General features: G+C 42.3%; 1 long non-coding RNA gene across 1 annotated transcript; it reads left to right on the top strand.

The window, feature by feature from the left end:
• The first annotated feature begins 1,313 nt into the window (after positions 1-1,313).
• On the top strand, positions 1,314-12,073 carry LOC116084441. The gene is made up of 3 exons (XR_004116113.1): positions 1,314-1,412; positions 10,960-11,063; positions 11,863-12,073. It is a non-coding gene; the product is annotated as an uncharacterized LOC116084441 (long non-coding RNA).
• The last annotated feature ends 2,203 nt before the right edge of the window (positions 12,074-14,276 follow it).

The raw sequence follows: 14,276 nt of genomic DNA on the forward strand, positions 1-14,276 counted from the left end.
AACTTCAATATGTGGCAGGGGCATCATCCTAGGCAGATGTTTGGCTGTATCCACCATTCAGCACAAGAGCAGCTGAAGGTCTAGTGGATTCCAACTTTGTCCCATTCTTGGTTTGATTGTAAGCAGTGTATTTTAGTGTGTGTTTCCATTGGTGCTGCTGTGATAGCCTATCACTGATCAGGAAGTTCAAGAGCAGGATATTAGCATTTGATCTGCTTGGTGCCTCCTTTCCTTCCGTGCCCTCACATGGAAGAAGGCAAAAGGGCAACGAACGACCAACTTCCTTGCCATGCTCTTCACAAGGACACCTGATCCCATTCTCCAGGAAGGGACCTTCATGTCCTAATGACCTTCTCAAGGTCCCATCTTTTACTGTTGCCTTATGGATAGCATTAGAGGCTGGAATAACACATACAAACCTTACTATTCCATCCATGTTCCCCCAAATTAATGTCTTACACACAAAATGCATTTATTCCATCTTAATAGCCCCCAAGGTCTTAACCCAAGTCATCGTAGCAACTAAGTAGTCAAAAGCTTCCACATCAGGGGATCATCTAACTGAGAAAGGAGGAGATGCAAGACATCATCCATCCTGCCGTGAATTCCCCTCCAGCAGTGACCTGAGACATCAAACAAGTTGTGGTTTTGAGCTACAAGAATGGGGCAGGTATGGGAGAGATAGGCTTCCAAGCTTGGGCTTGCTAGCCAAGCAGTCCAGCCAATTGGTAAATTCCAGATCCAGTGGAAGACTCCATCTTTAAAAGAAGGGAGAGGAGAGCCCTTTAGGAGATACCTGTTGTCTTCCGGCTTCCACACACATGTGCACACATGCACCCTCCAGTGAGTACACATAAATACATACATCTACACACAGAGAAAAAAAGAAAGATGCACAGCCACCATTAGGAAGCTCCATGCGACCTCCTGAAGGCACAGCAGCCCTTTGCCAGATGGAAGGCTTGTCTTGCCTGCACTGGAAAGTGGATTTTATTAGGCAGCTTTATCACTTCGCTAGTCTGTGACCACTGATAAACCCTTAACCTTGATTGGTTTGCTTCCTTATCTTTAAATTCTGTCTCTATACAATTTCTTCTTCTTCTCACATAAGGTCTTGTTTTGTAACCCAGCATGGTTTGCAATTTGCAGACGTCCTGCCTCGGCCTCCCTCGTTCTATGATTGTGTGCATCAGGTCAGAAAAAAGTGCTCAGGTTAGGAAAAAAAATTATGATCTAAGAAACTCAGATATTTTGTGCTTTTGAGCTATAACTGAATGGAGGTCTTGGTAATTAGTCGTTCTTAGTTCTAACATCTTAACCGCTACAGAGCAACTCATCGTGGCCATCTTGGGTGACTGTTCTAACTAGGTTTGGTGCAGCCGATGCTCAGGAGGAGATAACGGTCAGGGTGGGTGAGTGGACTGGTCGGGTGGTTTTGGCTGTGGGGATGGACTTTTCAGGTAAAGTAGGGAGTTCCGTATTGTTTTACATTTCTTCCCTACTTGTTGGCAGAGCTGCTCCTCAAGATGGAGCAGAGCAGCGCTGCAGTTAGGTTTACACAACGTTCGAAGCTGCTAAGCAGGGCACACAGGTCTAAGCACGGCACAGGTCTGAAGAGAAGAGGGGTGCTTCTGGGCAATGCGAACAGAGCATGCTTGTCAAGGGCATCTCAGCCGGAGGATCCCAGTAGCCACAACCTTCCCTGACCCGGTCTGCATCTGTGGCACACTCTGTACAGTGTTTTTGGTTTCAGTTTTGTCAGAGCTCTCACTGACGAGGCTGAGAGCCTGACTGGGGAAAGCTGCTTGAAAGTCAGGTTGGAACAAGAGGATGTGGGGCTTGTTGACTGGAAGCCTGCCTGCCAGAACAAGATCCTTCTGCGCACACCAGAAACAATCTGCCATTGTCTCCAGGGATAAAACAGTGCCAATAAAACACAACCGCTCCAGCCAAGAGGAGGAGTGCCGCGTTAACTGCTTCATCGCTGAAAGGAATTATGGGAAAGGACAGGCCGCACAAAACTTGGCTCCTTGTTTTTCATCTTCTCATTTGACATCATAGAGACATAGTACTCAAAGATCGCCACAGGCCCACTTATAAGGGGTGAATGAACCCCACCCCCCACACACACCTTGCCATTCTGGGGGTTTTAATGCTGCCAGAGAATGGCCTCTGTGGCCTCTCTTATGTTGGCCTTGGCTCCAGATGCTATTACCTCAGAGAAACTGCCAGAGGGGTAAGGCAGTAGAATGTGCATAACTCTCAGGACAGCTTAAGGGTAGGGAATGAAATGCAGTGTCCTCAGAGGAAATGGGGGGAAGTGAAGTGGGAGAAAAATCCTAAGAGAGGGGACTGATTTAGGTTATTGAAGGTTTCTCTTAATTTTGCCCGAGTTCTCTCCTCGTCTCTGATGGAACCAATAAAGGAGTATTAGTGGAATGGAGGTGGTGACTAAACTTCCTCAGTTTGGTTGGCATTACGACTTGCAGACTGTACTCTGATTCTCTTCACCCTTACTTCCAAGTTCTTCTCTAAACCTCTTGCTTGTATGCACGACTCAAACTTCAAGCACTGTGCAATAGTTCAAGACGTCACAAGTGTGGGGAAAGCCTGGCTTCATGGAAACAGTTATTAAGGTGTAAGGAAATGCACCTATGGGCTGGGTGTGGTGCTGTATGCCTGTAATCTCAGTGGTTGAGAGGTAGGGCTGGAGGAGCAGGGCCTCAAGTTTATCCTTGAACTTCTACAGTTACATAGTGAGTTTGAGTCTAGCTTGAGCCACAAAGACCCTGTTTTCATAAACCAAACCAAGCCAAACCAAACCAACTAAAGAAGTACAGTTGTGGCCAACTCCACAGAAGGGTCCAGGACGGTGAATCAGTGGGTCAGTTGCTTGTTTCACAAGCTCAAGGGTATGAGTTTGAATCCCTAGTGCCCGTGTGTAATGGTTTGGTCAGAGCATGGCGAAAGCCGTCCTTGACTTCCCTGCATTGTTTTCTACCCACCTTCTCAACCTCTGCACCTCGGCTTGGTTAACTGTTCTCTCTCAGATCTTGACTCTCTGAAGTTTGTGATTGCTTTCATGGTTCTTTTGGGCTGTTGGTAGTTCTTGTGTGGTGTTGGCTCTGATTCCCGACAACTAGAAGTTTTACCACCAGTAGTCCAATCGGTGTGTTGTAAGCTCAAAAGTGAAATCCTGCACTTTTTAGTACCACACGTGGAAATGTTTCACAGTTTTGCAGTGAGCCTATCATATTTAATCCGCATGATGAGTTTTTAACCCGCCGAGTGATAGCGTTAAGAGATGAGGCCTGCGGAAGGCAGTTTGGTCATGAGAGCAGAGTGCTCATAATTAATACAATCTCATAACTAATCCATTAGTGGTATTAGTGACCATGTAAGAGAGACCCATGGAGATTCGTTGGCCTTCCCATCATACAAGGGCACAGAGAGAAGATGGGAATCTAAACCCGGAAGTAGGCCCTCACTATGCCTATGTGACAGTGCTTGTGAAACTATGAGGAAAAACGTCTTTTACGTCACCTGATCTTAGATATTCTGTTACAAGAGCTAGGAAAGTTCACCTTGTTCGCCTTCTCTTCTGCCTTTAGTTTTAACCTTAAGAACTTTGCCTGTAGTTAATGAAATGAGACTCTTGTTGGATCAGGTATGTGACCCTGACAGACAGCTCATTCTGCTCACTTCTACCATTGTGATATTCAACACCAGCATTCTAGAATGACTGTGGAATTAATGAACATTTTACCATACCACTGGTAAGATGTTTCTCTCACTGGGACTCCGGCTGCAGTATTCATGGTGTCTACCAGATGGAGATGTCCTGCCTGAGACAGGGCAGACCACTGGCACCTCACTTGAGGCAAATGGGAAAGAAAGCCAAAAGACAGATCACTTCCATTTCTTTAGCTGTAAAATGAACAAGACAGTTCTACATGTTGCCAAAGTCCTTCCCAGACCTGATCGGCTGAACCTTTGCTGAGGAACCCATCCTCGTTGTTCAGTCCCTTTGTTACAGACTTTTCAAGGACAGTGGCACCACTGCATTGCTGTATCCCCAGCAATTCTAGAAAATGGGTCAAGACCTGGTTAAATCTAAGTTTTACAGAAAACAGGAATGAACATAGTTTTGACCTTGTAACAAGGTGGCTCTTAATCTTAAAAAGGAGTCAGGCTGGTCCATCAGTTTTCCTCAGCAATGTATTAGTATCTCTTAAGGTAGATATAACAAATTTTACCACAAACTTAGTAGGTTAAGACAAGGAGATTCAAACTGGAGAGACAGATCAATCCTTAGCACTCGAATGGTGGCTCACAACCATCCATATCTTCAGGATCTGATACCCTAGTCTGACCTCCAAAGGCACCAAGCACTCACATGGTACACATGTAAAACACCCATACATAAAATGAATAAATCTTTAAAAAAAAAAAAAGACAAAAGGAAATTCATTACTGACTAGTTCTTGAGGCTAGAGAGTCTGAAATGAAAGTTGGCAAATTGTTTTTTTTTTTTTCCTTAAGACTCTGAGAAAACCCGCTCTTTCTCTCCTCCATTGCTCCCCGCAGTGCTTCTCACCCTGGCCACACACCATTCCATGCTCCATCTCTGCCTTCCCATCATTGCTTGCCTCTGTATCTGTCCATAATGACACCAGTCATTGAGTTAGACAAGTATTCCAACACTGAACTACATACTCCCAGAACCCAATCTTAAAGCAATGCAGGCAAGAGTTATGTCCACTAGACTCTTCAGTGCTTCAAGTGCTGCAAGGCACTGAGTTTTTACTGAATGAGTGAGTGAATGAAGTTGAAACAGGGCCCAAGCAATTCAGTGACTGTAGCCACTGGGTTTGATTTAGGATGTTATTCACATACCAGTCTTCTGTAGCTCACTTGTTATGATTTTTCAGTGTATTTATATAAAGTTCTGTACCTTAGTAGACTGACAGAAATGTAATCCTTTAGTGTGAAAAGATTAATGCTATTAAAACACTGACCTTTGAATAATCTTTGTACTTTGATTTTCTCTGCTCTCGGCTTTCTTCCCTTTTGGTCACTATTACTAGGCTTTTTATTTTAATCGCCATTTTCTTTTCTTTCTTTCTCTTTTTTTTTTGTCCTTTGTCTTTTTACTTCTTCACCACTGTGTTTTCTTTAAAAATATGAGTCTAGAAATGTCTTATAGCCATACATGTCTATGTGACTAATTAGCAGTGTGCATTTTTTATACCAGCTGTAGGCCCAAAGGATTGCACACATTCAGGAAGATTTGAATCTGAGAACAGCAAACCATCCTTAGTGATTTTAGGGTTTCCCCGGAGAAAGGAGAAGCAGTTCATTTTGTATTTTAAATGAGTCACAGAAGAAAAGGACTCTGTGTCTCCGGTATCCTGTCCTTTAAGGTAGTACTGTGTGCATCTTTTCTGACTATCCAACGAGGTCCTAATGAGTGAGGCGATGGCAGACATAATAAGCTGCTTCCAATCCAACCCAGAAATCCTTTCTCACGCCGTGTCCTGCGGAGTGAGATTGTATGGATGCCTGCAAGGATGAAGCTCTGCGCTGTTGGAACATCCCTAGTACCTTTCTCAGCCTCAGATCTAGGCTTTGATTTGTTCTCTCCAGCTCCTGAAAGCATCGTCTTTGCTGGTTTGGATGGTATGTAGGAATCTTGATGAATATGCTCATTATCTAATACAAAGTGACAAAAACCACTCCCGCCTCAAACTCTGCCACAAACCGTACCCCGCTGAACTCCTGTGATTCATTCAATACTAGATTAATAGCATTTATGTTATTCATATATCTCAGTTGACCTTGATCTGCTAGCAATTCCCTCCTTTTTAATCTCTGTCCCACACTGGGGAGGTTTTGTCCCACAACAATGGCTCTTTCATACATCAAAGCACAGCGCCCCCCTCCAACATCCCAAGTTTTAATTTTCCTTGCATGCATAATATGTATCTCTCTTCTGATCACTCTCTGCTACTTTTTACCTAGGTCTAATTGATAGATAATGGAATTTTTTACTCATTCAGCCAAAGGGACACATTTAAAAATTAACTTTTTAGCACCTGGATAAAATTTATTTATAAATAAATAAAATTTATTTGCACAAATAATTTTTTTATCTCTTTAAATTCAAGAAATATAGATCATATACTTCAATAAGACCTAGTTTTATATACTACTATTTGTTCAGTCTTTCAAATACAGTCTTTGTCCTGAAAAACAAGAGTTTTAGCCATTTGTATTTGTGTTTGTATTATGAGTAATTTGCTATGTTATGAACAATGACTTTACATAGAACTTTATCATGTGTATTTCTACACGATGTAATTTTTTTTCTGTGCTCCAGTATAGATATTGGAATACACAGTAAAGGTCTGTGGACAACTGAGAGTTGAATTCAGTAACTCAGCCCTGTTATAGCTTGAAAGAAACATTATTCAAAAGCTCTTACACAAAGAGAAACAATTAAACAAGGTCAGCAACAAATTCTAAGACAAGAGCCACAGAAATTAAGAATTATTTTCCTCATTCTTATAATGGCAAATCACTTCCTTTTAGCTATATTTGCGTTCAATTACTTTTTGTGATCAATGAATAACACCTGATAGTTATGTGTAAGACAGAAATAAGTTGATTCTTTAGCAGTTAATCTAGTAGTAGGCAGGTAAAATGATCTTCGTACCCCCTCATGGTATTTTTTTCTTGCTTAAAGATTTGAATATTTTCTCCTGTGCTGTTTGTTTTGGCCTGTTCTCTGTAAGAAGGAACTGCATACTCTTTGCACTGGCAGGCTATATGATATGATTTCCTACCTTATGAAAATTATCCAGAGTATCAAACATCGATGTACACAAATATCACAGACAGTTGCTCAAGGTGCACATTAGCCCTGTCTTGAGAAACACAGATGGACATGGGTGTGGACACAAGAGTGCATTTTAAGAAGTAGTCCTCTTAGTCCTTATGCGCCTGGCCACTGTTTTTATGTTAACATCTTAGACAAAAGCCACACCTATTTTGAAGACCCTACAAGGCTTATTAATTAATTTGAACTTAGTGATACGGACAGTGGAATGTTATAGATCCACAGGCGGTCCCTTTAACTCTCATTTAGTGGCCACCTTTTGTATGTAACCTCATATCTTTTCTCCACTATCAGATAAAACATTTGTAATGTACTAACTCATAAAATGACCAGATTGGTGATATTCTTCCCCAAAGCTGAGACTATCACTAGATGTGCCTCTGAAACCTTCAGTAGAGTTTCCCTGTTTAGCTATAACCCACCTACCTGTGGTCCCCACCAATATATGTGGTAAATGTACACTTATGTAAACTTATGACTGTTTTTTTGGTTCTGTGACTGTAAAAGTTTATGTAACTATTTTCATGGTGGAACATGTCACTTGGGGCAGTTAGAATCCATGTTCCTCGGCCAACTGAGATTACTCATATTTGGCTTAAAGCAAGCCACCACTTATGCCCTTTGAGGGAGGAGCTGTGTTTTTGCATTGACAGGGCAATCTATGAATAATAAACTCTGTTCTAAACTATCATAGAGCAAGCTGCCTGGTCCTGTGGCTCAGCAGCTTGTAGTCTGAGGGCTTGGAAGACAGGGTGGAAATATATTGTGAGTGCAAAATGTTGCTCCTGGACATGTAGCAAAAATGAACAGAATATGCCACTATGAAGAATAAATATGGAACAGATTTGACTTTTCAAATCTTCTTGGCCAGAGCAGGAAATGAAGAGATCCTCGTGAGAAGAGATTTAGAATGGAATGGGGGTGACAAGTGCTGCTGGAGGTGGGGGTGACAAGTGCTGCTGGAGGTGGGGGTGACAAGCGCTGCTGGAGGTGGCAGGGGAGGGCGCTTCCTTCTTTGGCCTCTTGGGATTGGGTAGAGTGAACTGGACCCCGTAACTACTCATGGGGAACATGGGAAAACTAAAATGATCTGTGGGGATAAAGCCATCCACCTAGCCATTAAAATATGCTTTGTTTTGTGCTGTAGGGAAACTCAAGAAATGAAATGATTCTGGTCATCTTTCTAACTACTCCAGGGATAAATTGCTCATTTGTCCAGATGAACGAACTAATCTGCATTATCATAATTTATGAAGGTTAGATAGCTAATTATTCACAGCTACAGTTCGCTTTAGTTGTATGAGATAATATATATGAGCCTGCATTTAAATAGTCCGAAGGAGTGGAGTCCATGCATCCTATTGGCTATTTAGCATCTCTGCCTGATTTGTAGCCATCTCAGGCTCCACAGAGGCCAGCCTGGCCCACTTCTCTGCTTCTTTTCCACACTCTTTTTCCAAAGCCACCCTGTTACTCAGACCATAAACCTTTGCTTCATCCTTGACATCCCTTTGTCCTTTCTCCCTCCAGATCCCATAGATCTGGCTTTCTAAGTGTCTCTTAAATTATTCACTTCTGTGGGGTGTGAATGAAATTCCTAGTGAACATGCACATAAGCAAAAAAGCACAGTCACATCAAGAACCCCAATGCCCCAGAGCCATGGGAATGTCAAAGCCTTCCCCTGATCCAAGGACAAATATTAACAAATGCTCGACCTTTAGCTAAAACCATATGCAGGACCTCTCGAGGCCAGTTTTCCTCTCTGAGATAACTACAGTCTGAGACTGCCTCCCCACAGAGACCTCCTACCAGTGTTAGCCGACCTACCTTTTTCTCGTTAGCACCGTATGTAATAGCCGTGCTGATTTTCTCGTTAGCACTGTATGTAATAGCTGTGCTGAGTTCCTGGGTGGGTGTCGGTAGTGTCCATCAGAATGCACAGCCCACCTGATCCCAGCTTTCCTATGTGTTTGTTATTTCCTCATTTCTCCATCATTCTGCTCCCGTCAGTTCCATAGCTGTGCAGGTCTTGTTACACATTGCACATAGCTCTTGGTGGACAGCCATGAACTGTTGTGTCCTTACCTCAGCAGTATTTCCATCAAGTGTTTGTTCCAAAACTGTGATCTAACAGCAGGAATAGAACAAACACATGGAAATATAGGAGTGTGGCTGTCTATTCTTCATCCATTTCTTCTAACAGTTGAATGACTTCCGACTCCCAAGCACTAACACTGCAGCTCAGTTGGGCTGGAGAGTTGCGTGAGCTTCACTAGGTTCACGGTGGCCTTGTAAGGCTGGATGCTGTGAGGTTCTTGCTAATCCCATCATCCCTCTCAAGATTCTCAGGGGTATCTTAAGTCACTTTCCAACAATGTGTAATACTTTCTGTCTGGCAAATTCTGAACTTATACCTGCAGGAAGCATGAATGAGAAGTCCCTAGTAGGGTCCTTCTAGCGAGTGTACTAGAAGATGTCCATTATGACATGCTTGTTTCCAGAGAACAAATTTTAGTCCTATCAATAATGAGTAAAGATAACTGAATAAAGTTTTACATAGGTATGCAGAATATAATAAGTTGGATAAGTAAGAAAAGACAGACACAGGAAACGATGCTATTCTAAATAGACGATGGTCAGGAACTGTTACATAGGATCAATTTAGTAGGTTGGATAATGTTTCTGCTTATTTCTTTTGTGAACATAATGGTTAATATTTGAAAACTTTTTATATTTTAGAAACTGATTTTCTCTCACACACATCTAATTGTTTCAATACCTGCATTGTTATCTACCTGCTCTTTAGAAAGTTGAGTTCTAATAGTGACGCCACCTGTTCAGGTGGTAGGCTGGCATTCGAACCAATGCTCCGACCTCAAATCTCCCTGCTGCTGGTACAGCCCACTCTTCTCCTGGGTATCTGACAACAGAATAAACATTCAGTAGTTGTTTAATTCTGGATACAGTGTTGTGCATGTCATTCAATCTGTTCAAAGTTGAAAACAAACAGGAGGAAAGCAAGGGAAAAGGGACTACTGTGTCCAGTGATCAATCAAATCAGGACCTGTAATATTTGCCACGTAACAAGGCGGCAGGTGAGTAGGCCCTGTGAGGCTGGGATGTTCAGGCAGTAGGTTAGCCATCTTATGAAGAGGACCCTGATCCTGCTGCTATTGGAGTTTGTAAAGTAATAAGCAGTCAAGAAACCATGATGATGAGATTCTACAAGTCACTCAGGAAGACTACATGGAAGACAAAAAGTTATTTTTTCCCAAATATAGAAAATAAAACTCAAGTGAAGCTCCTAATCTATCGGTAAAATGTATAAACAAGACCTCGAACCCTCTCTGAGCAATACCCAGATGAGCTGAGGATTCGATGCTGGTGGATCTTAGCTTCACAATAAAACCACCCAAAGAGCTCAAATCTTTCAGGTGCCTAAATGTTAGCCAAATCAGAGTTGACCATTGCGTCCCAAGCACTACTTGTACATTTTTCCATGTGATTTCAATGTTCAGGCAAAGTTAAAAGTGCTGCCTGTAATACTCTTGACAAAACTAGGAGTTATCCCAGACTTAGTCTGACAGCTCCCCGTACTGGGTTTCTGGTTATTAAAAAAAAAAAAGTTGACCAGTTCCAGTTCCCCAAACATTGACTCCCACATTTATTTAAAATGGTTTTAACTAAATAAGCACAAGCAGAAGTGACAATATCCAATGGAGTGTCCACTAAAATCTGGCCCGGCTCCTGGTCTTAATTATTACTTAAACCATTAAAGTGTTGGAGCCTTGAGGTCTCATGATTCTTGTGTTTGACTGCGAATGAGCTGAGTTAGGGTACTTAGAATACCTGCCCAAATTCATATAGCTACACACAATGACGGATACCTTTGTGGTCCAATGTTGTCTCCTGCCACATTAGTGTTGAAATCTCATTCAATGAGACTCTGGCAGGTGACGGATGGGTTGAGAGGCATCTGTTCTGTGACTAGGCTACTGTTGTGAAAGGGCTTGTGGAAGGCATTCATTTTCTTTTTCTTCTTCTTCTTCGGCTTCATGAGGACACAGCAGCAAGCACCATCGTGGAAGCTGAGAGCAGCCAACTCAGACACCCGAGCCTGCTGCCACCTTCATCTCAGACTTCCGGAGTCCAGAACAATGAGAAGTAACTTTTCCTTATAAGTTATCCAGTCCTCAATATTTTGCTTTATCTACATGAACAGACAGAGATAGAATGGGAACTTACTGCCTTCATCCTGTGTGTTCACTGGGCAAAACACACACACACAGATCACACACACAGATCACACACACATACCAGACACACATACACAAACTACACACACATATATACACCACACACACACACACACACATACACACATATACACATCACACACCACACACACATGCACACACACACACATATACACATCACACACCACACACCACACACACACACACACACACACACACACACACACACACACACATACACCACAACAAAACAGATAACAGCAAACTACATGTCCTGAAAGGTTGGGACTCACAGAGACTCACAGAGGATTTAGAGAATTGTCAACTACCACCGGACACATCCCTAGCTCACCTGCTCTTTTTCAGACTTGTGAAAAATCAAAGCTGTATGATGCTTCAACTTTAAGCTAAAGCTCGCTGATGATGTTATTAAAAAAACCAATGTGTATAGTTCAAATATACACATCCAAAGACCTAAACTTGAGTTCAAAAGGGTTTTGTTTTGTTTTGTTTTGTTTTTCGAGATAGGGTTTCTCTGTGTAGCCTGGCTGTCCTGGAACTTATTCTGTAGATTCTCATTCTGGCCTCGAACTCAGAAATCCATCTGCCTCTGCCTCCCAAGTGCTGGGATTAAAGGCATGTGCCACCACTGCCCGCAAAAGGGGTTTTAGTGTAAGGTAAATTTCCTTTCTGCTCCTATTTCCCAGGCACTCAGTCCCCCACTGGAGTTCAAAAAGGAAAAAGGAATGACCATCATTGATGAAGAGCCTTCGTGGTAATCTCCAAGGCTGGGGAGGACAAGTTAGCAAAACAGAAGAAAGCAAGAACCCTGCCAGGGTTCACATGTCCTGTGACTTATTTAGTAAAATCCATAATTCCTGGAAATTCTCTAATACCTGCTAATACAAACAGAGCTACAGTGAGAATCATTGCACGTATATTATTTTATACATTCATAAATATCTCCACAGAGATATTTATAGAGGCAGAAGATAAGGGGTCAAAAGTATATACATTTAAGTTTTGGTAAATGTTACCCATTGCTTTCCATAGCAGTGGGTCCCTGCACACTCCCATTATATCAAGATGTGCCTGTGTCTCTACACTTTACATTGCAGTCTGTTGAGCTTTTAAAGTTATTCTTTAATTGAAGATCTTTGTGTGTAAGTATACACATTCATGTGTATACAGATGTACTGGCTAGTTTTATGTCAACTTGACACAAGCTAAAGACAGCTTAGGGGAGGGAACTTCAATTAAGAAAATGCCTCCATACAATCAGGCTTCAGGAAAGCCTGTATAGCATTCTCTTAATTACCGATTGATGGAGGAGGGCCCAGCCCATTATGGGTGGTGCCACCCCTGGGCTGGTGGTCCTGGGTTCTATAAGAAAGCAGGCTGAGCGAGCCATGAGGAGCAGGGTAAGCAGCACCCACGGCATTGCTTTGTCTCCTTCCTCTTCCCCACCATTTCTCTCCCTTAGGTTTTTGTCAAAGTAATTCTCTGAACACACCAGTTTTATGAGTGAAACTATAATGGAGGAAAGGCTCGCTTGTTCCTTTAGAATCCTACAAGTAGCTGATCCTGAAGGCTTGAGTGTGTAGAGACAACCCCAGTACAAAGTCAGCTTTTTGTAGCTGTCTTGTAAGGACTGGTACATGCTGTGGTGGCCTCACTTCTCAAATAGCAATGGTGAGGTCACCTTGTTCAGCTCTCACGCAAGCAGACTTCCCCACTCTGCCACCAACACTCCAGGAGGGCAACCTAAATGCCTGCGTCTTTACCTCATCTTGTCTTAAATTCAACAAATGAAACCTGGACCTTTGAGAAATCAACAGCTTGGGCAGGAAAAAAAAATCCTTATCAATGTTGGGCTGTAATCATACCATCTTTGTCTGAGAAGGGCATAGATTATGGCCAAATATCCTGTGAGTTTGGAGGAAGCCACCGTGCAAGTTTTCCAAACCGGTTCTGAACGGTGAGCGTGCTCGGGCTTGCTGTAAATGAAGAGCTTCCTCCTGCAGCCATCCAGACTGCTTGATCCCTCGCAGCTTTACGTTTTAGGAATGTCTGTTTCTCAGAGGTGTAATTTGAAATTATTTTACATCATACACCTGAGATTTAATGGAAACGACTCCTCCATGAAGCATAGAGGCTAACAGCTGTATGCTAGAGATAAGCATTTTCCTGTTATTTATATAAACATATGTGAACGCTACTTTCTCTTTGGAGATGAGAGGAAAATTAAAAGTTAGTGATAAGTTATTCTTAATTTGTGTAAACATTTAACTCAGAAAAACACAAGTCTATTTGATTACTTTTTCCCCTAAAGATATGATATGATTGTATTAAGTCTTTGAGAATGTCAGGCATGAATGCAATGCATTCTGGTTATAATCTGCCCGACTCTTCCTTTAATTCTTGTCATATCCAACTCTGCCCCTCCAAATTTCATGTCTTCTTTTTATCTAAACTAGCTAGCTTTTTATTACACCCTTTAAGTAAAACACAATGACACAGTTTCCCCTCCCCTCCCCCAGAACCTCCTCTGTCCCCTTGCTCTAACTCATCTCCCCCTTCCCTTCCCTCTCCCAGACCCTCCCATGTCCCCTTGCTCTAACTCCTTTTCTGTCTGCTCTCACTCTCACATGGATAGCTTCTTCCTCCATCATTCCTGTTACAGATTTGCATTTATGTATGCATATGTAAACATAAATATATACATTTAGGCTACTAAGTCTCTTTTGTTGTTTGTGGTATATTGGTTTCAGGTTTGACTACTTTATCTTGCATTAAGTTTTTTATAGCCCACCAAGGTTAATTTGTATTAACCTTGCCCATATACTCATGGTGGTATAGACTGGCCTTGAATTTGATGTAGCTGAGGATGACCCTGAATTCCTAACACCTTTGCTTCTATCTCCATAGTGTCGATGACAGGCATGGAGTAAGCTCAGTAAGCCTTGGACGAACTAAGCTACATCCTTACTGTGTAGCTGCCCAGTACCCAGTCAGAGCTTGTGGCCACACCAGGTGACATCAACATGCTTGTCATATCTATAGGAAGTAGGGTAATGGGCAGCCTCCTGACTACCCAGTTTGTTTTTTTTGTTTCTGTGTT

Source organism: Mastomys coucha, unplaced genomic scaffold (assembly GCF_008632895.1).
Source record: "Mastomys coucha isolate ucsf_1 unplaced genomic scaffold, UCSF_Mcou_1 pScaffold9, whole genome shotgun sequence".
Lineage (NCBI taxonomy): Eukaryota > Metazoa > Chordata > Mammalia > Rodentia > Muridae > Mastomys > Mastomys coucha.